This window comes from Lactuca serriola, chromosome 6 (genome assembly GCF_051521515.1).
Source record: "Lactuca serriola cultivar US96UC23 chromosome 6, Lser_US96UC23_V15, whole genome shotgun sequence".
In the NCBI taxonomy this organism is placed as follows: domain Eukaryota; kingdom Viridiplantae; phylum Streptophyta; class Magnoliopsida; order Asterales; family Asteraceae; genus Lactuca; species Lactuca serriola.
The window spans coordinates 51,261,444-51,286,524 of NC_136413.1; the positions used below are offsets into that span (position 1 = coordinate 51,261,444).

The following is a 25,081-nucleotide window of genomic DNA, read 5'->3' on the forward strand; positions in this document are numbered from 1 at the left end:
TAGGGTTACAAACAATAAAGATAATATCTTTCAAATAATCGACTTCTAAATCTTACGTACTAAGATGCATGCAAGCATCTATAAATACTAAACCCTAGAAATAACTCACGGATGGACAGGCCCAATCCGGATACAAAATGGACTAAAGAGCGAGCCCAAGACGCAACACCTTTCGGACCCTACAATCATTTTGAAAAATTACACAAACAAGTTGGGAAGATTTGGTCAGGTGTATAACCTATATGAGTATTATACAAACATTCTCCTCAAATTGACCAAACCCAAGCAAGAAATAAACACCATTAGTAATATCATAAACCATAAGCCCAATCCTTCCACCAATCCAACTTTAATATTCACTGCCACCCAAATACCCAAAACGCCTATACCTTTCTTCCCCTAAATACCCAACAAAAATAAGTCCCAAAAAATGTTCCTGTACCCCTAAGAAACCCTTCAGTCACAGTTCCTCCATAATAAATGGCCTCAAAGAAATCCCACCCGGAAGAAATAATCGGGCCAATGATCCGTTTAGCTTTCCGGGTTGCCATTTTTGCAGCTTTGGCTCCATCTTTTTGGGCTTGTTTTTGCAGTAGCTTTGGCTTCCATGCCTTGTCAATGTAACATCCGGATTTCTAGGTATCATAATTTAAGTATTCATTTTTGAGTTAAGAAGAAGGACTCGACGAGTTGACTCCTAAACTCGTCGAGTAGAGTCGCGACTGATGACTCGGATTAATGAAGGGACGCGACGAGTCGGCAAGATGACTTGACGAGTCCGCGATGTGGGCAGAAACCCTAAATATTTGGGCTTGTGCCCTACTAAATGGTCCTTATGGCCTTCATTAGAGCCCACATTCACCCTTGAGAGATCCCTACGAACCAGAGAGCATAGAGGGAGAGAGAGAGAGAGAGAGAGAGAGAGAAGAGCCATGTTGAGCTTTATTGGTGTGTTTTTGCAAAGGAATAGAAGGGTTTCAGCAAGAAGGACCAAAGGAGGTTGTCATTCTGAGGTTTTGGAGCAAGGAGCTTCACCTTGAGGTAACAAATCGGCCCTCTCTTTTTGTATGGTGTAGATTGCATGAATCTAGGGTTTCTTGACCCTTGTCTTCAACGGATTTTGGAGTATATAAAGTCCCAATGTGGAATAAGCATTAGATCTGCACCTTAAGAGGTCAAGATTTCCCAACTTTCTAGCTTTATGCAATCCCTTTGGAGTAGTGGACCTTGGTTGCCATTTTAGGAGCTATTTCTTCAAAAAAGGACATATGAGTGTTGCATCAGGCTAAAGTTTGAACCTTTACGTGATTTTTGGGTGTTAGGATGTCAGATCTTTAAGTTAGAGAAACAAATCTGACCTCAGAAGGTCATTTGAGTGTTTCCATAGAGGGAACTCGACGAGTTAAGGAGGGCTGCCCTGCGATTCGTGACCAGTGGTAACCCGCCGAGCGAAAGGCTCACTCGACGAGTCGAGTGAGGCCTTAGGAGGATTCTAAGAACATGCATGGACTCGTGGAGTCACCTGAGTGCACTCGACCAATCTGGTCAAGGTTTGACTGTTGACTAGAGTTGACTTCAGTTGACCTTAGGGTTTTTTTCAAGCTGATTCAAGAAAGGCCAGGGAAGGGTAGAATGGTCTTCTACCCATTCTTTAGAGATGAGGACAAGTGAAAGTATTGATTAGAGGTGTTATCATTTGATAGGAGGAGGTTAGTTCGGGTTATCGAGCACGAGAGGTTATCCGACATCATATGAGGTGAGTCTTCTCACTATACTTTACCTAGATTGGTAATTATGTGTGACCGGAAGGTCTTATGTGCTATGATGAGTATGTGATGTATGGTCCGGAAGGTCAAGATGATGCGGAGCAGAAGGCCAACAGTGTATGGTCTGGAAGGTCAAGATGATGCGGACCGGAAGGTCATAGAAGTGGGACCGGAAGGTCTACCATGATTATGGGACGGAAGTCCCCTGAGACACATTGACCGGAAGGTCTTGTAGAGTTGTAGCCTTGAGTGGCGTATGTACGTATGTGGTATTTTGGGGAAATCCCTAAGCATTTATGCTTACCGTGTTGTGCGATATGTGTTTTAGGTACCAGTAAGGATCGCGGGAAGGCGCCGGCATGATCCTTACACAATGATAGAGATTTATGTGTTTGATATTCTGGGACATGTTTTCTGAGATAATATTTGATACAATGAGTTTTGAAATTTGTTTTATGAAATTTATTATGTTTGGAAATGAAAAATTGTTTTGAAAATTTACGTTGTTACAAGTTGGTATCAGAGCCTTGGTTTGAGGGATTAGGATGCATCTTCGGGTGTAGCTGAACTCAAACTGAGGATTTGAGGAAGTTTTTCATAAAAGAAATTTTTTCTAAAATAGTAAAAGATTTTGAGAAAAGCATGGGGGAACAGTGTGTACGATTAGTCAGCGCCGGAACGGTGATTTCCCAAAATACCCTTATATTATGTGTTATGAGATATTATGTGATATGCTATGTATGCTAGGGTAGACTAGGTATTCATATTAGGACTAAAGTGGTCTGATTTGTGATGCCTTAGCCTAGGTGATTGCTGCTGTTACGAGATGCTTCGAGAGTGAGTAGGTAGTAGTGAGGAGCGCATGAGATGTCTACCGAAGTGTAGCCTATGCTTACCAAGATGTAGAATACTTGTTATATGGGATCCTAGAAGGATGAATTGGGGTGAATGTTGATGTGGTACGGGCGGTAGTATAGGGCCCGTACTACTGAAAATATCGGATCAATGAATAGTCCAAGTAAATTCCTTAGGGTACTAAGGAACAAGTAGGGTTGAGTTATCGAGTGCATGTATACTTGTGCAAGTCTCTGATATTTAATGTTGTATTTCAAAGACATCATGGTTGGGACACGCCATAGACCAGAGACCAGTGGCATGAGCGACGAGGAGATTCGTCGGATGATCCACGAGGAGGTAGCTACGACTATCCGCGCAAAGATACTGGAGATATTTGGGTCTATTAAGACCACTTTGATTGAGACGTTCGATGAGAGATATGATGTGATTACTGAGGCTGCAGCCACTGCAGCTACTACAGCTGTTGCAGCTGCCAGACCTCAGGGGGTGATTTGTAGTTGTTCCGGGAGTTCAGCAACATGAAGCCTCCAGAGTTTGATGGGACGCAGCATCTGATTGCTGCGATGAGATGGATTTGTGACAATGAGGGATGCTTCTACACCTGTTCGTGTCCGGAGCATCTGAAGGTATGGTTCGCATTGAACCAACTCCGTTTGGGAGCGAAGGATTGGTGGAAGTTTGTGATGACAGATCTCACTCTTGCAGAGATTACAGCGGTGACCTGGGAGAGGTTCACCACCATGTTCAGAGACGAGTATGTTCCCCCGGTGGAGAGGGAATGATTGGCGCAGGAGTTATTGTCCCTCAAGCAGGGGACGGAGTCCGTGACTGCGATTACACGGATGTTTCATGAGAGGGCGTTGTTTTTCCCTGAGCACGTACCTTCTGAGCAGTCACGCATGAGTTGATACCTGAGCATACTGAGGAGGGACATTCGGGAGTTCGTGGCGAACTCGTCATACCGGAAATTTGCCGAGCTCCAGGAAAATGCTCGGAAGAGGGAGATCGAGCTAGAAACTCAGACCAGGGAGGAGGCCGAGTCTCGGTGGAAGGACAGGCGGCCGGTACAGTCTCAGCCTGCAGCCAAGCGGGCTAAGCCCGCCGATACGATATCTGGAGGCCAGAAGGGCCGCAATTGTGGGAAGTGCGGCAAGGGACATGATGGAGTGTGTTGAGCATGTGCTTTCTACAAGTGTGGCAAGGAGGGGCATATAGCCAAGGACTATCCCCAAGGGATTTAAGGTTTGCTTTGATTGCAACCAGACGGGCCATCGTAAGGCCGAGTGCCCGCAGCTGTTACAGGGATCTGCCCCTGCTGCTGCACGAGCTACTGAGGGTCGGCCAGTTAAGGCCGAACCATCAAAGGCTCGCGGGAGAGCCTTTCAGTTGACAGCGGAGGAGATCTACGTAGCGCCCGATGTTGTGGCTGGTAGGTATTCTTTTATTTATTTATGCTGAGTTTGATATATTGATCTTATATTATGGTATGCGTAGGTACTTTTCTTGTGAGTTTTGTACCTGCTTTAGTGCTTTTTGACTTGGGAGTGAGTCGATATTTTGTGTCTGTAGCGTTTCGTCAGCACTTTAGTATCCGACGAGAGGCGTTGGGTCAACCTCTACGAGTTTCCATAGCCGGCGAGCGAGCGAGCGGTGTATGCTATGGATGTGATTCGAGGATGTGTACTTGAGATCTTCGGTGTTGAGTTCCCGATAGATCTGGTCCTGATTGCGATGGGGGACGTTTGTGTCATTGTAAGTATGGATTGGCTGAGCCAATTTGGGGCTGTTATAGATTGTGAGCGTCAGATGGTGATGATACGAGACCCTAGTGGGGGAGTGCTGACAGTATACAGAGAGAGCACCCGATGTGGGTCAGCATTTTTCTCGGCTGCCAGAGCGAGACAATGTCTACATCAGGGTTGTAGCGGGTTTGTAGCGTATGTGATGGATACACGAGTGGCCTAGAGAAGCCAAGTTCAGTCGGTGAGGTGCCGATGTTGCGGGAGTTCCCGGATGTTTTCCCCGAGGAGTTGCCAGGTGTGCCTCCCGAGAGGCAGGTGGAGTTCCGCATCGATTTGGTTCCAGGAGCGGCACCCATTGCCAAGACACCCTATCGCCTTACGCCGCCAGAGATGCAGGAGTTGTCCTCGCAGCTTCAGGAGCTGCTGGGGAAGGGATTTATTCGACCGAGTAGCTCGCCGTGGGGAGCGCTGATCCTTTTTGTCAAGAAAAAGGATGGTTCACACTGGACGTGCATTGATTACCGGGAGTTGAGCAAGTTGACGGTCAAGAACCGTTATCCATTACCGAGGATCGACGATCTGTTTGATCAGCTGCAGGAAGTGTCTTGGTTCTCCAACATGGACTTAAGGTCTGGATATCATCAGATGAGAATGCAGGATGAGGATATCCAGAAGACGGTGTTTAGGACTCGTTATGGGCATTACGAGTTCGTGGTGAAGCCTTTGGGCTCACCAATACACCAGCAGCGTGCATGGATCTCATGAACAGAGTATGCAGGCCAATGTTGAACCGATCGGTGATTATGTTTATCGACAACATTCTATGTATTTGAGATCTAGAGAGCAGCATGAGGAGCATCTGAGGGAGATCCTCAGAGAATTGAGACCGGAGAGGCTTTACGCCAAGTTTTCCAAGTGCGATTTCTGGTTACAAGAGGTCCAGTTCTTGGGACACCTCGTTAACTAGAATGGGACAATGGTCGATCCGGTCAAGATTGAGGCTGTTATGAGTTGGGAGGTGTCGAGATCCCCTACCGAGATCATGAGTTTTCTGGGGTTGGCTAGCTAATACCGGAGATTTATCAAGGATTTCTTCAAGATTACCGTTCTCCTCACCAGATTGACCCGGAAGGGCGTTGCTTTTACTTGGGGTCCCGAGCAGCAAACCTCGTTTGAGACTCTTCGCCAGAGATTATGCGAAGCCCCGGTGTTAGCGCTATCGGTAGGAGTGGAGGATTTTGTGGTGTACTGTGATGCGTCCATATCGGGGTTGAGGGCGGTGCTTATGTAGAGAGGGCATGTGATAGCATACGCATCGAGGCAGCTGAAGCCTCATGTGGTGAGGTATCCCACCCACGATTTGGAGTTGGGGGCAGTGGAGTTCGCCCTCAAGATATGGCACCATTATTTGTATGGGGTTCAGTGTTCCATATACACGGACCACAAGAGTTTGAAGTATTTGATGGATCAGCCCAACCTGAACATGCGCCAGAGGAGATGGTTGGATGTTGTAAAGGATTATGATTGTGAGATCCTGTACCACTCGGGCAAGGCTAACGTTGTAGCCAATGCTCTGAGCCGCAGGGCGGAGAGTGCCCCGATTCGAGATATATGCATTAGGATGAAAGTGATGACTCTAGTATTGTACACCTTCCGAGAGGCCCAAGCAGAGGCGGTGAGACCGGAGAACCGCAAGAGAGAGCGGGTGATTGGACAGGTATCCGAGTTTATTACCGATAGCCGAGGGTTGATGACCTTTCATGGTCGGATTTGGGTACCATTTATGGGTGGGGCACGTAGCATATTGATGGAGGAGGCGCATAGATCGAGGTTCTCGATCAATCTCGGGGCCACTAAGATGTATTTGGACCTAAAAAGAGATTATTGGTGGCCTTGCATGAAGAGGGATGTTGTGTGGGTTGTAGAGAGGTGCTTGACCTGTCGCCGGGTTAAGGCCGAGCACTAGCGTTTGCATGGCAAGTTGCAGCCATTGGAGGTTCCCTAGTGGAAGTGGGAATATATTTCTATGGATTTCATCACCAAATTGCCAAGGACCATGAGGGGTGTTGATGTAATTTGGGTGATTGTGGATCGGCTGACGAAGAGTGCTCATTTCCTTGCTATCAGTGAGAGCTCTTCTGCTGAGAGGCTGTCAGAGTTATATGTGAGGGAGGTAGTGTCGCGTCATGGGGTGCCGATCTCGATTGTGTCAGACCGAGATATACGTTTCACTTCCAGGTTCTGGAAGAAGTTTCATGAGGAGTCGGGTACGAGATTGCACTTCAGTAGATCATACCACCCACATATAGATGGACAAAGTGAGCGGATGATTCAGATGCTCGATGACATGATTCGGGCATGTGTTTTAGACTTTGGTGGAAGGTGGGATACGTACCTACCTTTGGCTGAGTTTTTCTACAACAACAGCCACCATGCGAGTATTGATATGCCTCCCTTCGAGCTTTTATATGGAAGGAGGTGTCGAACACCCATCTGTTGGGGAGAGGTAGGGCAGCAAGTGATGGGTAGCAATGAGATAGTGCTTCAAACGACTGAGCAGATACAACAGGTCGGACCTAGGTTGCTGGCAAACCAGAGTCGCCAAAAGAGTTATGCGGATAGGTGATGATCCGATCTTGAGTTGCAAGTTGGAGACTTCGTACTCTTGAAGGTATCCCCTTGGAAAAGAGTCACCTGATTCAGGAAGAGGGGCAAGTTGGGGCCCCGGTATATTGGTCCTTTTAGGGTAACCGCAAGGGTGGGCAAGGAAGCATACCGTTTGGAGCTACCCGCAGAGTTCAGCAAGATACATGATACCTTCCACGTGTCTCGGTTGAGGAGGTGTATAACCGATGAGACAGCAGTAGTATCGCTTGAGGATATTCAGGTGGATGCGAGCCTGAATTATGTTGAGAGGCCAATTACGATATTGGATCAAAAGATCAAGGTTCTGAGGAACAAATAGGTGCCCATGGTTCAGCTCCAACGGCAACATCGGAGAGGGTCCGAGCTAACTTGGGAGCCGGAGGTGCAAATGCGGGAGAAGCATCCAGAACTGTTTGTAGAGTGAGACTTCGAGGACGAAGTCTGATTATAGTGGGGGAGAATTGTAACATCCGGATTTCCAGGTATCATAATTTAAGTATTCATTTTTTAGTTAAGAAGATGGACTCGACGAGTTGACGCCTAAACTCGTCGAGTAGGAACGCGACTGATGACTCGGATTAATGAAGGGACTCGACGAGTCGCCAAGACGACTCGACGAGTCCGCGTTGTGGGAAGAAACCCTAAATATTTGGGCATGTTCCCTATTTAAGGGTCCTTATGGCCTTCATTAGCGGCCACCTTCACCCTTGAGAGATCCCTATGAACCAGAGAGCTTAGAGAGAGAGAGAGAGAGACAGAGAGAGAGACAGAGAGAGAGAGAAAGAAGATCCATGTTGAGCTTTATTGGTGTCTTTTTGCAAAGCAAAAGAAGGGTTTCAGCAAGAAGGACCAAAGGAGGTTGTCATTCTGAGGTTTTGGAGCAAGGAGCTTCACCTTGAGGTAACAAATCGGCCCTCTCTTTTTGTATGGTGTAGATTGCATGAATCTAGGGTTTCTTGACCCTTGTCTTCAAAGGGTTTTGGAGTATATAAAGTCCCAATGTTAAATAAGCATTAGATCTGGACCTTAAGAGGTCAAGATTTCCCAACTTTCTAGATTTATGCAATCCCTTTGGAGTGGTGGACCTTGGTTGCCATTTTAGGAGCTATTTCTTCAAATAAGGACATATGAGTGTTGCATGAAGCTAAAGTTTGAACCTTTATCTGATTTTTGGGTGTTAGGAGGTCAGATCTATAAGTTAGAGAAACAAATCTGACCTCAGAAGGTCATTTGAGTGTTGCCATGGAGGGAACTCGACGAGTTGAGGAGGGTTGCCCCGCGATTCGTGACCAGTGGTAACCTGTCAAGTGAAAGGCTAACTATATGAGTCGAGTGTGGCCTTAGGAGGATTTTGAGAACATTCATGGCCTCGCCGAGTCACCTGAGTGCACACGACGAGTCTGGTCAATGTTTGACTGTTGACTAGAGTTGACTTCAGTTGACCTTAGGGTTTTGGTCAAGCTGATTCAAGAGAGGTCAGGGAAGGGTAGAATGGTCTTCTACCCATTCTTTAGAGATGAGGACAAGTGAAAGTATTGATTAGAGGTGTTATCATTTGATAGGAGGAGGCTAGGTCGGGTTATCGAGAACGAGAGGTTATTCGACATCATACGAGGTGAGTCTTCTCACTATACTTTACCTAGAGTGGTAATTATGTGTGACCGGAAGGTCTTATGTGCTATGATGAGTATGTGATGTATGTTGTTATATGATATGTATGCGCTATGTTATGTTATGAGTATCATGATATGGACCAGAAGGTCAACAGTGTATGGGCTGGAAGGTCAAGATGATGCGGACCGGAAGGTCAAAGAAGTGGGATCAGAAGGTCTACCAGAATTATGGGACGGAAGTTCCCTGAGACACATTGATCGGAAGGTCTTGTAGAGTTATAGCCTTGAGTGGCGTATGTGCGTATGTGGTATTTTGGGGAACTCAATAAGAATTTATGCTTACCGTGTTGTGCGATATATGTTGTAGGTGCCAACGAGGATCGCGGGAAGGCGCCGGCATGTTCTGTACACACTGATAGAGATTTATGTGTTTGATATTCTGGGACATGTTTTTCTGAGATAATATTTGATACAATGAGTTTTGAAATTTGTTTTATGAAATTTATTATGTTTGGAATGAAAATTTGTTTTGAAAATTTACGTTGTTACAGTGAAATTGCATCTGCTAGTGATGCATCGATTGCTTTGTTTCTTGCTTCTTCAACATGAAGTGTTCTGATGTTGTATGTGTAAAGTGTCACACTTTCTTTTACTATGCATGCTAATGTTCCTGAACCCCCATCTAAACAGTTGAAAATGGTGAACTTTCCACTTTGGGATGATCCGGTTTCTCCAACCATTTGTCTGATTTTTCAGCTGAAAAAAAGGAATATGTGAGACACGGGGAATAAAGAACTACTAAAATAAAGAATACTTCCCTTGATACTTGATAAATCACATAAAAAACTAGATACAAAAAAACTGATAGACAATAAAATGAAATTCAAATAAGATATTTTACAAAAGATTGATATCCATTATCCAAACAAAGGTGTTTATGGAAAACATAATCCATGGGTGCTGATTCAGACAATCTGTGAAAGTTTCAAGTTGTACACACTCACACAACCACCCATCTTTTATATTTATTAAGATGTATAACAAGTGAATGTATTGATCTACTATAATATTTCTCTCTAGTTTCCCAATCTACAATTCATTTAACCCTGCATCGAAGGAGATTCAAATACTAAAAGAACCAAGACCCTTGATTTCCTTTATAAATTTTCAAAATCTTTGACTTCTGATGTTAGAATATAACAATTACATATTCTAATTGCAGTAATCTTGCCACTGGATTATAGAGTTTATACAATTGTTAAAGTTTTATGCAACTTATATCGTTTCAGAAGTTGAATCGCATGGTATGACCTCAAAAGTGGAATGATAACTCTCAATTTTCTCATAAATACAACAAACCATATCAAATGAGTAGGAAAATGAGTAGCAGTAACACTAGATATAATAAAGCATGAATACCGAAGCACGATCTTGTATTAAGTAGATGTAACAAACACAAACACCAATTGAAGTAAAAAGGGGAATTGGATAATTTTGTAACATATAATGCATAAAGTCTTGAATTTTATAGTTATGAAAATAAATAGAAGATTTAAAATTAAAATGGACAAGTATTGTTTTGTTTTTCAACCTATTATTGTTGCTCCCATGATCGGTTTCCATACCTCCACTCAACAGCAAAATAATTGTTTCCAAGCCACTCAATAGATAGATTGTCTACAGTCATCACATGTAGAGATCGTCTTGTCAAAAATTGTAGGTCTCCTCAATCTGGAAGAAAGAAAGAAACCAATAGTGACTTAGGAGCTACATAAACCAATTTCAGACAAATGGTTGGAGAAACCGGATCATCCCAAAGTGGAAAGTTGTATTGAAATAAATAGAGTCAATAGAGTATATCTTTGAGGACCGTGTTTTATTGTATTGAAATAAATTCATAGCTAGACTCACTAGATCTTTTATCTCGTCATCATCATGAGAGGAATCAACAACAACTCTTTCATATTAAGAAAAACAACCATTATATAGTTTATGATAAGAAAAACTTATACAGGACATTGTACTCCTTATAATATGCCGCATCAGTACTTTGATCTAATCTGATTCATTTTTTTCCAAAATTTTAGATGTAACTCTTCTTAATCACAAACCTATTATGCCTAAAAAACTAACTTATTTGAAGCTCTCACGTTTATCACGAAAATATTACAGCAAAATTGAAGTTCATGTCTTCTATTGCCAAGAAAGAGTGAGAGAGAGCGAGAGAGAAAATCTTGTAATCCATTCTAAGTACCTGCATAAACTTAAAACGGAACCCTAACCATCCATTTAACTAGTTATTGTGGAAATCCATTCTTAGAGAAAAACCCTATAGAACTAACATAAACAGGAGAAGAAAAAAAGATAAGAATGAAAACTTACAATAATCTTTCATTGAATTATAGACATGTTTATGAGTGTCTTGCAAAGGATGTGGGGACTCGGGTTTTAGGGAATATCCAAAATCACACAAAAATGATAAGATTTCCCTTTTTTTCTTCTTCTCTCAATCGCTTCTATATCTATCTCTCTCTTAACCAAAGCGAGATGAAGATGAAACAACTTGGTTGTAGAGGCCCCTTGTCGATTTGTGAAGACTAAAATATGGAAATGTTGAAAGAAGGAAATGACAGATGTTCACGAATTATGTTCACATTGCTGGCTCTAAAGCGCCATAATCATGGCCGAGATCTAGAATCGTATAAGTTTGTTGTTTACAAATATGTTGTTGAACCCTGAAGAATCGGCCTGTATTCCCACTGGTAAAGATGAAGATGAAGGCCCTAAGGCTTTTTCCAACTATGATGAAGAGGCGGGGGGTTCAATTTTTGGGATCCAATAGGCAGGGGTAATTTTCGTCGATGTCATTTCGCGCCTAATACGCGTGTTTCATTAAAAATTATAAAGCGACACATTTACATGACTTACATTTTATGAAAGGCACCCTCTGCATTTCTTTTTTTTCTTTTTGGATACTAATTTTAGGGCACGCATAAATGCGTGTCCTCTATCCTTAAAATTTTGGAAATCTGACATTAATTTTTAGGGCGCGCACAAATGTTTGTCCTCTATCAGTGTGTATCATTATTTGAGCATCATTAAAGGGATGCTTTCTAGTAGTGACTCTAACCCTAGAACATTAATATCGGGTGGACAGGCCCAGCCCGTTATAAAAGATTAAATAAAACAATATAATAATAATAATTATTGACACAACACCAAACTAATCCCAACAAGTATGTGTTTAATTTGTATGGTATATGGTATTTTAGGGAACTCACTAAGTTTGGTGCTTACGGTTTTCAATTTATGTTTCAGGTATTTCTGGTTCGAAAGGGAAGAGCCCGTGATGATTGTGGAGCACACACCACTTTATTCCACATTTTGAGAATTACTCTGATATTTTGTGATGTAGTGATACACTTTGGTCTTTCTTGGTTGTATGAAAATGTTTTGGATTATCGTTCTATTAATTTTAAAATGAGATTTTTGGGTCATATTTTTGGGACATTATAAGTTGGTATCAGATCCTTAGTTTAAGGGATTCATACATACTATCGGATGTGTCTAAACTCAAATTGAGGATTTGGTAAAATTTTCAAAAGAAATGTTTTTAAGGAAAAGGGGTTTTCTAATACAAGAAATGGTTTGGTGTATGCAATCGACCAAGCTCAATTAAGTTTTCCCAAAATACCCATACATGTTCTCTAATATGATTTGAATTGTGAATCTATGAATCGCATGCTATTTAGGGCCATGAATCTACTCGGTATTTGCATGATATAATGCTAGGAGATGCCTTTGTATGCCTATTGTATGATCTTATAGACTTGGATGCTAGTAATGATCGGTTAGTGATAGGATGGTCGGATTAGGTTATGCTTGGTTATCGTTACTCAATGCTCGAATGTTGCCTACTTTGTGCTTTTTAGGAGTTCACACTAGTTTCAGCTAACTAGTAGGTGAATATGTTAAGTTACATATTATTGAGACAAGATAATTTTTGAAGGTTAGGTTTTAACTCTATTGTGCAGCTCTTGTTTGAGTACAACCGTTGTAGTGTGAGACCTCTCATTTGAAGATTATATAGTTTTGGTGGTGTGTAATCGTATTCGTGAGCTAGTTAGAGGAAGTTAGGGGGAGTTCCTTCGGCAGCTGATGGTGAAGAGTGGTTTAGAGTTTGACCTAGGAAAATCTATTAAGAGATTTAGTGTTGGGATCCCTATCTTGATGAGGGTCAATTGTATGGATATAAAGTGACTTGGCAAATTCAAAGCAATCCTTGAGGAAAGTGAGGATAGATGTGGAAGCTAGTATGGGCATATACGACTGGAAGTAGAGGATCTGTACTAGAGTCAAGGAGATATGTGATGAAACCAGGAAGATTGTAGAGTTTGTGATCCCTAGATATATTTTGATGCATATTATGATGGTTTATATGGTCTATTTTAAGTATGGTGACTCTTTAAGGTAAACCGGATGGTAGTTCTAGTGTTGGTAAGGGTTGGGCTAAGGTTCTAGAGCTAGGCAGTTGGATGATCAGACGAGGGAGTTCATTTCATCTAAGATTACGCGTTGCCTTGATATGGGTGCATTCATTGACCTTTATGGAGTTCCGGGCATGTGGGGCTCTGGAATACTATGGGGAGAAGGACTTGTTGAGAGCAGACAATGGTTAGCAGATGTCGCTAATGCATTCCACACCAGCAGTTATCCTGGGGGGGGAAAGGTCAGACTTGCTTCCTGTCATCTGAAAAGCAGAGCTCGAGACTAATGGGAGGAGGTTGGACGTTACGTTGGTGATGAGGCTATTGATTCGGTGACATGGGATGATTTTACAACTAGATTTAGGGTTGAGTTTGCACCAACGATTGAGGTGAAACAGTTGGCTCGAGAGTTTCAGGATCTCTGCCAAACTACTAAGATGATGGCTGAGATCACCGCAATGTTTCGAGAGAGGATGCTTTTGGTTACACGGTATGTGGTGGACGAGGAGTTGAAGAAGGCGAGGTATCACCAGATGCTGAGGAGGATATTTAACAGTTTGTGAGCCGATCCAATTGCAAGATATTGGACGATATGATAACAAGAGCCCGAGAGAGGGAGATTGATATTGATATGGAGAGGAAGGGGAAGCCGGATTTGGATCAGGTTTCAGGGGGATCAACAAAGAGGCTAAGGTTGAGGATTGAAGATCGAGGGGCCAACAGGGCTGGAGCAGTTGTAGGAAGTGCGGCAGGATAAACGAGCGACCGTGCAGGGTGGGTGGTTCTGGCTACTTCAAGTGCAGTCGGACGGGTCATTTTAGCAGGGATTGTACTATCACCACCACCACCCTAGGATATCACATGATTCGCTTCCATTGTAATCATAGGGCCCATAATAAGACCCAATGTTAGAGTTTGACTGCAGCACAGCCAGTGTCAGCACCCACTCCTGTGATTCTACGGATGAACGACGACCGCCAGGGTAAGGCGTATGCACTTGTGGTGAAGAGGGGATCTTTCCAGTTGACGGTGTGACATCCCCATTTTCACGGCCAGAAAAGACCGATTTTGTTTATGCTTTATAAAAATCAGAGTACCTCTTTTAATAAAAAATGTTGCGTAATTTGTTCCCAGTAAAACATGATAAATACGTTATCAAAGCATTTCCGAAGAAAAGTATTTTTAATTCATTTTAAAACATTTGGGATATCATCGTCAATACAGAAACATAAGCATAAACAGAACTTAGATTTATTTACACTAGTGATCTACATCTCTTTAATCTCTCAATGTAATGTGACTTCATCTCAACACCTGTAATATAAATAAACTGAGTGGGTCAGGTTGGGATACCTGGTGAGTACATAGGGTTTTCTACCCACAATAATATAATTATTATGTTTAAACAATCAAACAATCGACCCAATTACCCATCCCCATTATCATCTTTACTCTTAAGGATCTATCCTAAGAGTCATCTATCCCACATTTGTTCATTCTGAAGTCCTTTCCTTCCAGAGTTATAGGACTGGCACTAAATCCATAGCTATCAATGCTCGTTCGTAAAGCACTAATTCCATAGTTATTGGGTACTAAATCCATAGCTACCAGTGTTTATCTAATAGGTACTAAGTCCATAGCTACCAGTGTTTGTCTAATAGGCACTAAGTCCATAACTGTCGATGTTATTTGTTAGGCACTAAGTCTATAGTTGGCAATGTTTTCTCACATCATCTTTTATCTCTCATCATTCATCTACCCATCTCATACCCAACATACTTGTATATTTAAAATACGTATACAGTTCAAATCATTTAAAACATGTATAAAAAAACGTTCATCCAGCATAGACAGTGAGTATTCAGATAATATGCACACATAGCACGTAGTTTATATAAAATACATCAGATCTATGTGTAAGATGAAAGTAACTATGCACTCACCTAAGAAGGTGGTGACTCGGTACTCGGACAACGCTTCGTTTACTTTAAAATAATTTCCTTCGATGAAACCTAGTATTATTACCACTAGATTTTAGTCTAATATTTATCGTGACTAATTATTAGTCTTATTATTATTATTATTATTATTATTATTATTATTATTATTATTATTATTATTATTATATAAGCGTTTAAACAATAATTTCCAACCACTATGTACAGACAGGGGTCAGACATAAAACACCGTAGGGCAGGACCATTTTGGCGTATAGCACTTCTGAAATCCAACAACCCTATGCGGCCCTTTAAACCAGATTCCCCGTACCATGAGTAGTTAAAAAGATATTATAACGACACTTATATAAGTCATAATAATAGCTCAAATATTTATTATAAATTTATAATAACCATACTAATTTTAAATATAAACTATATTTAAAATAGGGTAAGCATAACTTACTTACAAGGGGATTTTACCTTGGAGTCGGGCTCTGCAGGGGCAGCACTTCATCGCTAAATCTTTCTAAGAAAGATTCGTGCAGCGCTTCAGTGCTCACCTTACTATACTAAAACTATAGAAAGAGAAGTCGAATCACGAGGGACCGAAATGCTCGGGGGATAAGGAGAGAAAGACTCTTGAATCAAGAGAATGGTGCAAGAAATATGAGAGCCTAAGGCTCTTATTTATACTAATTAAATTTTCAAAAACTACCCTCCATAATTACTTAGTGACATTTTAGTTATATAAACAACTAAACACCCATTTATAATACTATTTTAAATAGATTTAACGATATTTATACTAGACTAATGTCGAAAGAACTCAACATTAGTCTTATAATGACCGCATCGTCGATACCTTTCTAATGATATATACATATGTATATATATGTGTACGTATATATGATTTATACTTTGTTTTAATACGTAAATATGCTATTATAATTTATAACTCGTTCATACGAACTCTGTTTTTGACGTTATTTATATCCACGCGTAGGTTGAGACGTACTTTACAACTTTCGTTTAGACTCCTTCGGCTAATTTTGACTTTATTTTTAAAGTTATATTTTCAACAGGCCGGGACAAGATTAGTCCGTTAAAATCTCATAACTTCTTCATCCAATGTCCATTTTCGTCTGTCTTTTTATCTTTACGCTACTAATAACGAGATCTTCGATTCTCGTTCAGGTTGTGTCGGCTAAAAACTGCTCGATCTAATATTCGAATTTCGGGCTGTACACTGCTAATCCGAAACATCGAAAAATCATAACTTCCTCATACGAAGTCAGATTGGGCGTTCTTTTTATGCACGCTTTTGGTTTAACGTATTCTACGACTTTCGTTTAAATCGCTAAGGCTAAATCTCGCTCTATCGTAAATTCACTATTTACGTTTCCCGGTATCGTCTCGGTTCCGCGGTGAAACTTTGACCGGTCATAACTTCTTCGTTATAACTTGGATTTCGGCGGTATTTATATGTATGGGAACCTTGTAACATATACTACAACTTAGTTAAGATTATTTATTCTAAATAATATTTTGCCAAAAAGTCATTTTCGACACTTATTGCCTCTAAATTGACTAGCCCGGATCTACAGGCATTACAGACGGTCGTGGAGGCTTGCACGACACCTGATGTAATGACCGGTATCTATATTTTCTTTATCTATTTATTATATTGAAGTGTTTACTTATGATGGTATGTTTTATTTTAGGATCGTTCCTCGTGAACGATATTTCTACTTTGGTATTGTTTGATTCGGGGGCTACTTGATCCTTTGTATTGCTTGCGCTTAGCAAGAGGTTTGTCGGTGAAAGGTCTAGTATGCTTAAGAGTCATATTAAAGTGATATTGCTAATCGGCATATGATACTAATGGTTCACACTAACAACAACTTGATATAATTGATTATTTAATAGAAATTGATTTTAATAAATATTCAATAAAACTCTTATAATTAAATTGGAAATTATTTATTTCATGGAAATAATAATTTTCATTAGCAAGTAATATGACATATTATTTCATAATGTATGAATTAATAAGTAATGTACAACATTTTGGACTAGGTAAGTCTTTTGTCTTTTAGCAATAGAAAAAGTTTATATCTTATACACTTTGAGTTTATAAAATATAAACTTCCTTTTCTTTTTCATTCATGATGGCCGAAAATGAGGGAGACATAAAAAGGGATGGCTTTTCACTTAGTTTCCTAAAAAGAAAGGAAGCATGGTGCATGCATGGGGGACAAGTTGCTTTAGGGACATGCTTGTCTAAAGTGGAAGGAACTAATGGTTAAAGGCTTCACTTTAAGACAATATAAATTTGAGGCTTGCATACTTGAGTTTGTTGATCCATTCTAACTCCCCAAAACCATAACCTCCTAAGAGGAGGTTACTCTCGCCCTTTTGTTCTTGTTTTCTTGAAGATTGCTTTCATTTTCATGCCCTCGTTAAGTTCATATTGGTTATGAACTTAAAGCTTAAGGGTTTAAGAGTTTATAGACTAGCATCTGCATCAAGTTGAATCATTGTTGTTGTCTCAAAGGTTCCACATTCTTCATCAACTTCCAAGCCTCCCAAGAGGACCCAAAGAACAAAAAAGGTTGTTATTTCTTCGTTCTTTCTATGGTTGGTATTTTAATATTTTTATGACTTGCAAGATGATCCTTGGTGAGTATAAAATGTTATGTTATGTTCAAAATTTGAAGTCTTTAGTTGCCATGTTTCTCAAGTTTATGAAACTATTTTTGAACTAAACCCCAACAGTCAAAGCTCTGGTGGAGCTTGATTGTCCTTTAGATGTCGAGATTGCAGATGATCGAACTGTCTGGGTAGCGAGGGTTCATCCGGGATGTACTCTTCAGATGTTCAGCGAGCTATGTCTGGTTGATTTGGTTCCCATTCTTTTATGTGGGAACAAGGTTATTGTGGGTATGGATTTGTTGAGCCCTAATGGGGCAGTGATTGATTGTGAGCAACAGTTAGTTAAAATTCAAACCCCAAGTGGGAGAGAGTTAGTGGTTTAGGGAGAAAGAGCTCAACATGGGCCGATTTTGTGTTCAACAGCGAGGGCCAGCCGCTATATTAAGCAGGGTTGTTCTGGATTTGTTGCCTATGTTATGGATGCCTGGGATAAGGGTAAGGTGACTGTGGATGATGTGCCGATTGTATGGGAGTATCCGAACGTGTTCCTAGAGGATTTTTGTGGGGTGCCTCCAGAGAGGCAAGTTGAGTTTAGGATTGATCTGGTTCCGGGTGCGGCTCTAATAGCCAAAGCACCATATCGGTTGGCTCCTCCTGAGATGTGTGATTTCTCTACACAAGTGCAGGGTCTGTTAGACTAGGGATTCATTCGACCGAACAGTCCGCCATGGGGAGCACCGATCTTATTTTTGAAGAAAAAGGATGGGTCTCATCATACGTGAATTCACTAACAGGAGTTAAATAAGGTAACAGTGAAGAACCGTCATCCACTCACGAGGATTGATGATCTATCCGGCCAGATTCAGGGTGCATCTTGGTTTTCCAAGATTAATTTAGGTTTGGGTTATCATAGAATGAGGGTTAGAGACGAGTATGTATAGAAGACTGCATTCTAGACTCGTTATGGTCATTATGAGTTTGTGGTGATGCCTTTTGGGCTCACCAATGCTCCATCTATGTTCATGGATCTCATGAACCGCGTGTGCATGTCGGTGCTGGATCAGTCTGTGATTGTATTCATTGATGATATATTGATCTATTCGACAACCTAAGAATAAATTGAGGAGCATTTGAGGGAGGTGCTAGAGAATTTCAGGAGGGAGAGACTTTTTGCAAAGTTCTCCAAGTATGTGTTCTAGTTGCACGAGGTGCGGTTTATCGGGCACCTTGTCAATCAGAATGGTATTCTGGTCAATCCGGCCTAGGTCTATGTTGTGATGCGTTGGGAGGTTCCGAGGTCTCCGTATGAGATTCGAAGTTTCCTTGTTTTAGCAGGTTACTATCGGAGATTCATCCATGATTTCTCCAAGATAGTTGTTCCTTTGACTCGGTTGACAAAGAAGACGTTCACTTTTCGTTGGGGGCCTAGGCAGCAGGCATCGTTTGATACCTTGATACAGTGGTTGTGTGAGGCACCAATTTTGACCCTACCAGAGCGTGTTTAGGATTTTGTGGTTTATTATGATGTGTCAATCACGCGTTTGGGGGCTGTGTTGGTGCAGATGGATCGCATGATCGATTACGCTTCCAGGAAGTTGAAGCCTCATGAGGTGAATTATCCGACGCATGATTTGGAACTAGGAGCTGTGGTTTTCGAGCTTAAAATTTTGGCGGCATTACCTCTATGGGGTCCATTGTACCAGTTACATGGATGACAAGAGCCTAAGGTATTTGATAGATCAGCCAAATCGAAATCTGAGGCTGCGCCGATGGTTTGATGTGGTGAAGGATTATGATTGTGAGATCCTTTATCACCCGGAGAAGGCTAATGTGGAAGCCGATGCTCTCAGCCACAACGTGAACGCGGCTCCAATCAGGGATATATGTTTGAGTATGACCATGATTACTCCACTATTAGAGCGGATTTGTGAGGCTGAGATCGAGGCTATGAAGGAAGACTAACGGAAGAGCGAGCATATTGTGGGTCAGGTGGCTTCCTTCGATTATGATAGCTGTGGATTTTTGACACTTCATTGGAGAGTATGCGTATGGTACTCGGGCGGTGTGCATCTGGTTCGGATGGAGGATGCGCACAAGTCTAGGTTCTCCATTCATCCAGAGGTAACGAAGATGTATAGTGATCTTTATCTTGATTATTGATGGCCCTGCATGAAGAGCGATGTGGCTTGGTATGTGGAGCGGTGCTTGACTTGCAGGAAATTCAAGGCCGAGCATCAGTTACCTCACATCAAGATGCACCCGTTGGAGATTCCTGTATGAAAATGGGAGGAGATTACCATGGATTACATAACAAAATTTCCTCGGACTGCGTGCAGAGTGGATTTTATTTGGGTCATCGTAGATTGAATGACCAAGAGCGCGCATTTTGTCCTGATCCAGAAGAGTATCTCTGTGGAGAGGTTAGCTGAGGTTTACATAAGGGAGGTTGTGGCACAGCATGGGGTGTTAGTTTTCGTGGTTTCAAATAGGGATGTTAGGTTTACTTATAGGTTTTGTAAAAGGTTCCTTGACGAGTTGGGTACTCGTCTCCATTTCAGCACGACCTTCCATCCATAGACCGATGGTTAGCGTGAGTGGACCATTCAGACTCTAGAGGATATGTTGCAGGCATGTGTCTTGGACTTTGGTGGGAGTTGCGATATGTATCTAACGTTAGCGAAACTTTCGTATAACAACATTTATCACGCCAGCAATGATCAGCCTCCTTTTGAGATGCTTTATAGGAGGAAATATAGGACCTCGATATGTTGGGGTGATGTCGGCCAACGGGTTATGGGGAGTACCGAGGTGGTACTCAAGACTACCGAGTTGATCCAGTAGGTTCGGAGTAGGCTCTAGATAGCTCAGAGTCGGTAGAAAAGTTATGTTGACAAATGCCAGTCAAACTTAAAGTTCTAGGTGGGATATGGTTCTCCTGAAGATGTCACCTTGGAAAGGTGTCATCTGATATAGGAAGAGGCATAATTTGGGCCCCAGGTATATCATTCCCTTCAAGGTTTTGGCCCGGGCGGGCCGGGATGCATATTGCTTGGATCTTCTTGATGAGGTCATTCCGATCCATAGCATGTTTCATGTCTCTCTATTGTGGAAGTGCTTAGCGGATGATTTCGCAGTGGTACCGTTGGAGGATATTCAGGTGGATGACCAATTTACTTATAATGAGAGATCGGTGGTAATTCTTAACCGAAAGACGAAAACCTTCAGGAACAAGGTTGTGGAATTGGTGAAAGTTCAATGGAAGCATCACAAGGGTTTTGAGTGGACGTGGGAGCCAAAAGTTGAGATGAGGGAGCACTATCCGGAGTTATTTGAAGCAGAGGACACCGAGGACGAAGTCTGATTCAAGTGGGGGAAAATTGTAACATTCATATTCTAGTATGTCTCCTTTTAAACCCTAAAGTGAAAATTCTTTAAAAGAATTGTTCCATGGTTGGTACGTTGGGCGTACTCTTTGGGTATGCATAACGTACTAGTCTTAAGTTGGTCGCCGACATCACCCACGTACGTTGGGCGTACGTAGGAGTACGCTGGGTGTACACGCAGATTGAGGAAACCTTAATTTTAAGGGTTTACACCATATTTAAACCCCATTATATCCTCTTTTGGACATGTTTAACCAGCCTCTACCTTCCTTTTTCTAGAAATCGAAACCCTAATGTGTTTTTGAGAGTTTTGAACCATAAAGAGTGTTTGTTGGTGGTTTGTGAAGGAGAAGAAGAAGTGGACCACTTGGAGTTGTGCTTGGAGCTTGAGGATCAAGGATTAGCTCATCATTTGATAGCCTTTTGAGGTAAAAACCTCACGTCTTGCTAATCTTGATGCTAGATCTATTTATGTGGCTATTTTATGCTTTGTGAGTCCTTGGAGTGATTGATGAGCTTCTTAATTCACTCCAGAAGTGATTGATCGTAGATGTAGGTTTCTTTTAGTCTCTTTGTCCATAAAAATGCAAGCCTTGTGATGTTTACGGACTCATGCATGTGTTAAGACCCTTTGTTAAGCTCTTTTGAGCTCTAGGGCCCCATTAAGCCATGCATTCATGTAAAGTTGCCAACTTTACGTGATAAGTCACCCTAAGGAAGTCAGATCTGAGAGTTGGGTCGAGGTCTTAACCGAATAAGAGCTTAATGAAGAAAGTAAACAACTGAGGCGTACATTGGGTGTACAAGCTATGTATGCCTCGCGTACTTAGCATTGGGCTTCAAAATTTTGGGCTTTTCGGCTAGGGATTTTTTGGGCCATCATAATTCAATTTTTGGGTTGATGCTATTTTATTGGACTCTTTTGGTTTAAGGCCCATGAAGGGAGTTGTGCCCAATTTGGAAGATTAGGCCATATTTGGGCCTTTTGGATAGTTGGCTTAGGCCTTGGCCTTGGTCCAAGTTAGGTAAAAGGGTAAAAAGGTCTTTTATCGTAGTTTAGACTCTTAGTATGAGTCGGGATCCAATTATTAATTGGATGTTATGTTATGTTGATAGCACAAGGATTTTAGCAGACCAGCAGCCAAAGATTTATCTGTGAGATTCAGCTATTTGAGGTGTGTTAGCTCACTATATTTAGCGGGTCTCGATGACGGTTAAGTCCCGATGACTATATTATATGTTGTTATCTTTGTGATTATCGCATGTATTAGTATGATTATATGTTTATATGCTCATATGTGTATCGGACGATGCTCGATGTCAGGCAGGGCCTGGTGATTGACAAAGCTATGAACTGAGCGGGGCTGGATGTTGGGTGGGGTCCTATGGCTGGGTGGGACTTGATGTCGGACAGGGCCCGATGAAGGGTGGAGGCCCAGTATGTGTTTATTATGTATGGTATATGGTATTTTAGGGAACTGAAACATCCCAAAAATACAGTCCAAAAAATTCATTTTAAATCATTAATATAAACCATAAGTATCATTCATCATGATAAAATCATAAATCATGTGTCTCAAAAATATCATAACATCTGTCAATATATCAAAATCATATGTCAAAACATCATAGTAAATCCTCCCAGGCTAAAGCGTTGTGGTGTGTGCCATGCATTTATCCCGAGCTCTTCCCTTTACTAACGGAAGTACCTGAAACCAAAACTGAAAACTATAAGCATGAAGCTTAGTGAGTCTCCCCAAACTACCACATACCATGCACATAATCACATAATAGCATACATTGGGCCTTGCCTAATACATCAGGCCCTGCCCCGACATCGGACGAATCTGGCAACGGGCCCTGCCTAGTATCGAGCCCCGCCCGGCATCGGACCGAAGTCCGGCATTGGGCCCCACCGGCATCAGACCGAAGTCCGGTATACATATAACATATCAACAAGCATATAACATAAACACATAACATAAACATATAAACATTCCTTGGGCTTGCTCCGGCATCAGACCGAAGCCTGGAACATATAACAAATGACATATAAGCTAAACATTCATCGGACTTTCCCCGACATCGGACCGAAGCCTGGAACATATAAACATACACATGCAAGAATCACAATGACATCAAACGTACAAACATTCCTCAGGCTTGCCCCGACATCGGACCGAAGTCTGAAAACATATAATTTACATCGGGCTAACCCCCGTCATCGGACCTAAGTCCGGCATAAGCCAACATACATACACAAGCCGGAATTGGTGCTTTCGACCCGTTCCTACTAAAGGAAACTCTCCTTGCAAATCTGGCTATGAAATCTCGAGGTGAGGAATCTCTAACTGCCGCTCCAACGAATTCCCGACTATCATTATCACAATAACACTTAGTCAAAATTCAATAATCCTTCTTAGGTTAAAATGACCATTTTACCCCTAGTCAAGGTCAACAGTCTGGTTAAAGTCAACATTCCGAGTTGACTCAACTCGCCAAGTTGACCCATCAACTCATCGAGTTCCATAAATCAAAAACCCTAAAATCACGATCCAAGTTGTCGAGTCATCTCCCTGGCTCACCGAGTTCCCTAGCTAATCATAGTCGCGACTAGGCGAGTCAACTCATCAGGTCATCCTCAGACTTGTCGAGTTCTACCATATTCGGAATTGGGACAAATCGACTCAAATCATTAAGTTCCTACATGGACTCGACGAGTTCCTCTATCTGTTTGGTCCATCTTAATAGATTAAGCCCTACAGTTTAGATCTAAGCTTCTAGCTTCTCATACACATTGAAAACTTCCTTTTAAGGGTAAAGTTTCCAACTTTACCCGTTAATACTCTCATTTGACCGGTTTAGCTCAAACCCTAACTCTTTAGGACTTAGCTCTTGGTCCACAAGTCATCTATACTCCAAACTAAAGCATATAAACTGAGATCTAGGCCTTAGACATCATTTTAACACATAAAGCTTCCACCTTTCACTCCATGCATGGCCTTTTGGAGCTTAAAAGGCCAAAAATAACATCATATGGCTTGCATAGGCTTCAATAGACATAAAGTTTGTACCTTTATGCCATGAAAGCCCTTAATGATTCCAGATCTAATAGTTCACTCACTTGGGACGTCCATATCCCAAAAATCTAGCTTCTTGGACAAAAAAACTCAATAAAAATATGCTAAAGAGATTTAAGAAGCTACTAAGCAAGTTTGAGACTTGATTACCATAAAATGAAGAGGAAGAAACGAGGTTGCTGGATCTAGTATCTCCTTCTTCAGTCCTCAATCTTCTGTTTCCTTCACAAGCTTCAAAACACACAAGGTTTCACTCAAAGATGGCTTATAAGCTTACACAAGGCTCTAGGGTTTCGTGGCTAGGGTTTTGGGACTTGGAGGTTGTAAATGAGGCCGGCATGAGGGGATTAAGATGCTTAAATAGGGTGCAAAACCCCAAAATTAACGTTTCACTTTGGTGGTCCTACTCGTCGAGTTGGGGCTTCCAACTCGTCGAGTAGACTTCAAAACCCGCGTCCCAAATCCATTTCCTACTCGACAAGTTTGGGCCTCCAACTCGTCGAGTTCCTGACAAAAACGAATAAAATTATAATAAAATGCGTAATAGGAATCAGGCATTACAGGAACTCACTAGGCTTTGTGTTTATAGTTTTTAGTTTATGTTTCAGGTACTTCTAGATCGAAAGGGAAGAACCTGGAATGATTGCAGAGCATACACCACTTTATTCCGCATTTTGAGAATTACTCTGATATTTTGTGATGCAGAGATACATTTTGGTGTTTCTTGGTTGTATGAAAATGTATTGGATTACCGTTTTATTAATTTTAAAATGAGATTTTGGGTCATATTTTTGGGACGTTACAGTGAAACTTCACAATGGAAGACTTGAAGAAGAACAATCAGAAAACAAGCTAACTTATTCATATTTAAATTGTGTAGAAGGGATGTCGGTCATTGCGTCATTCGATGTTAA

General features: G+C 41.6%; 1 pseudogene; it reads right to left on the minus strand.

Moving 5' to 3' along the window:
* Positions 1–238: 238 nt before the first annotated feature.
* LOC145059751 (uncharacterized) lies at positions 239–10,312 on the minus strand (annotated as a pseudogene).
* Between the last annotated feature and the right edge of the window lie 14,769 nt (positions 10,313–25,081).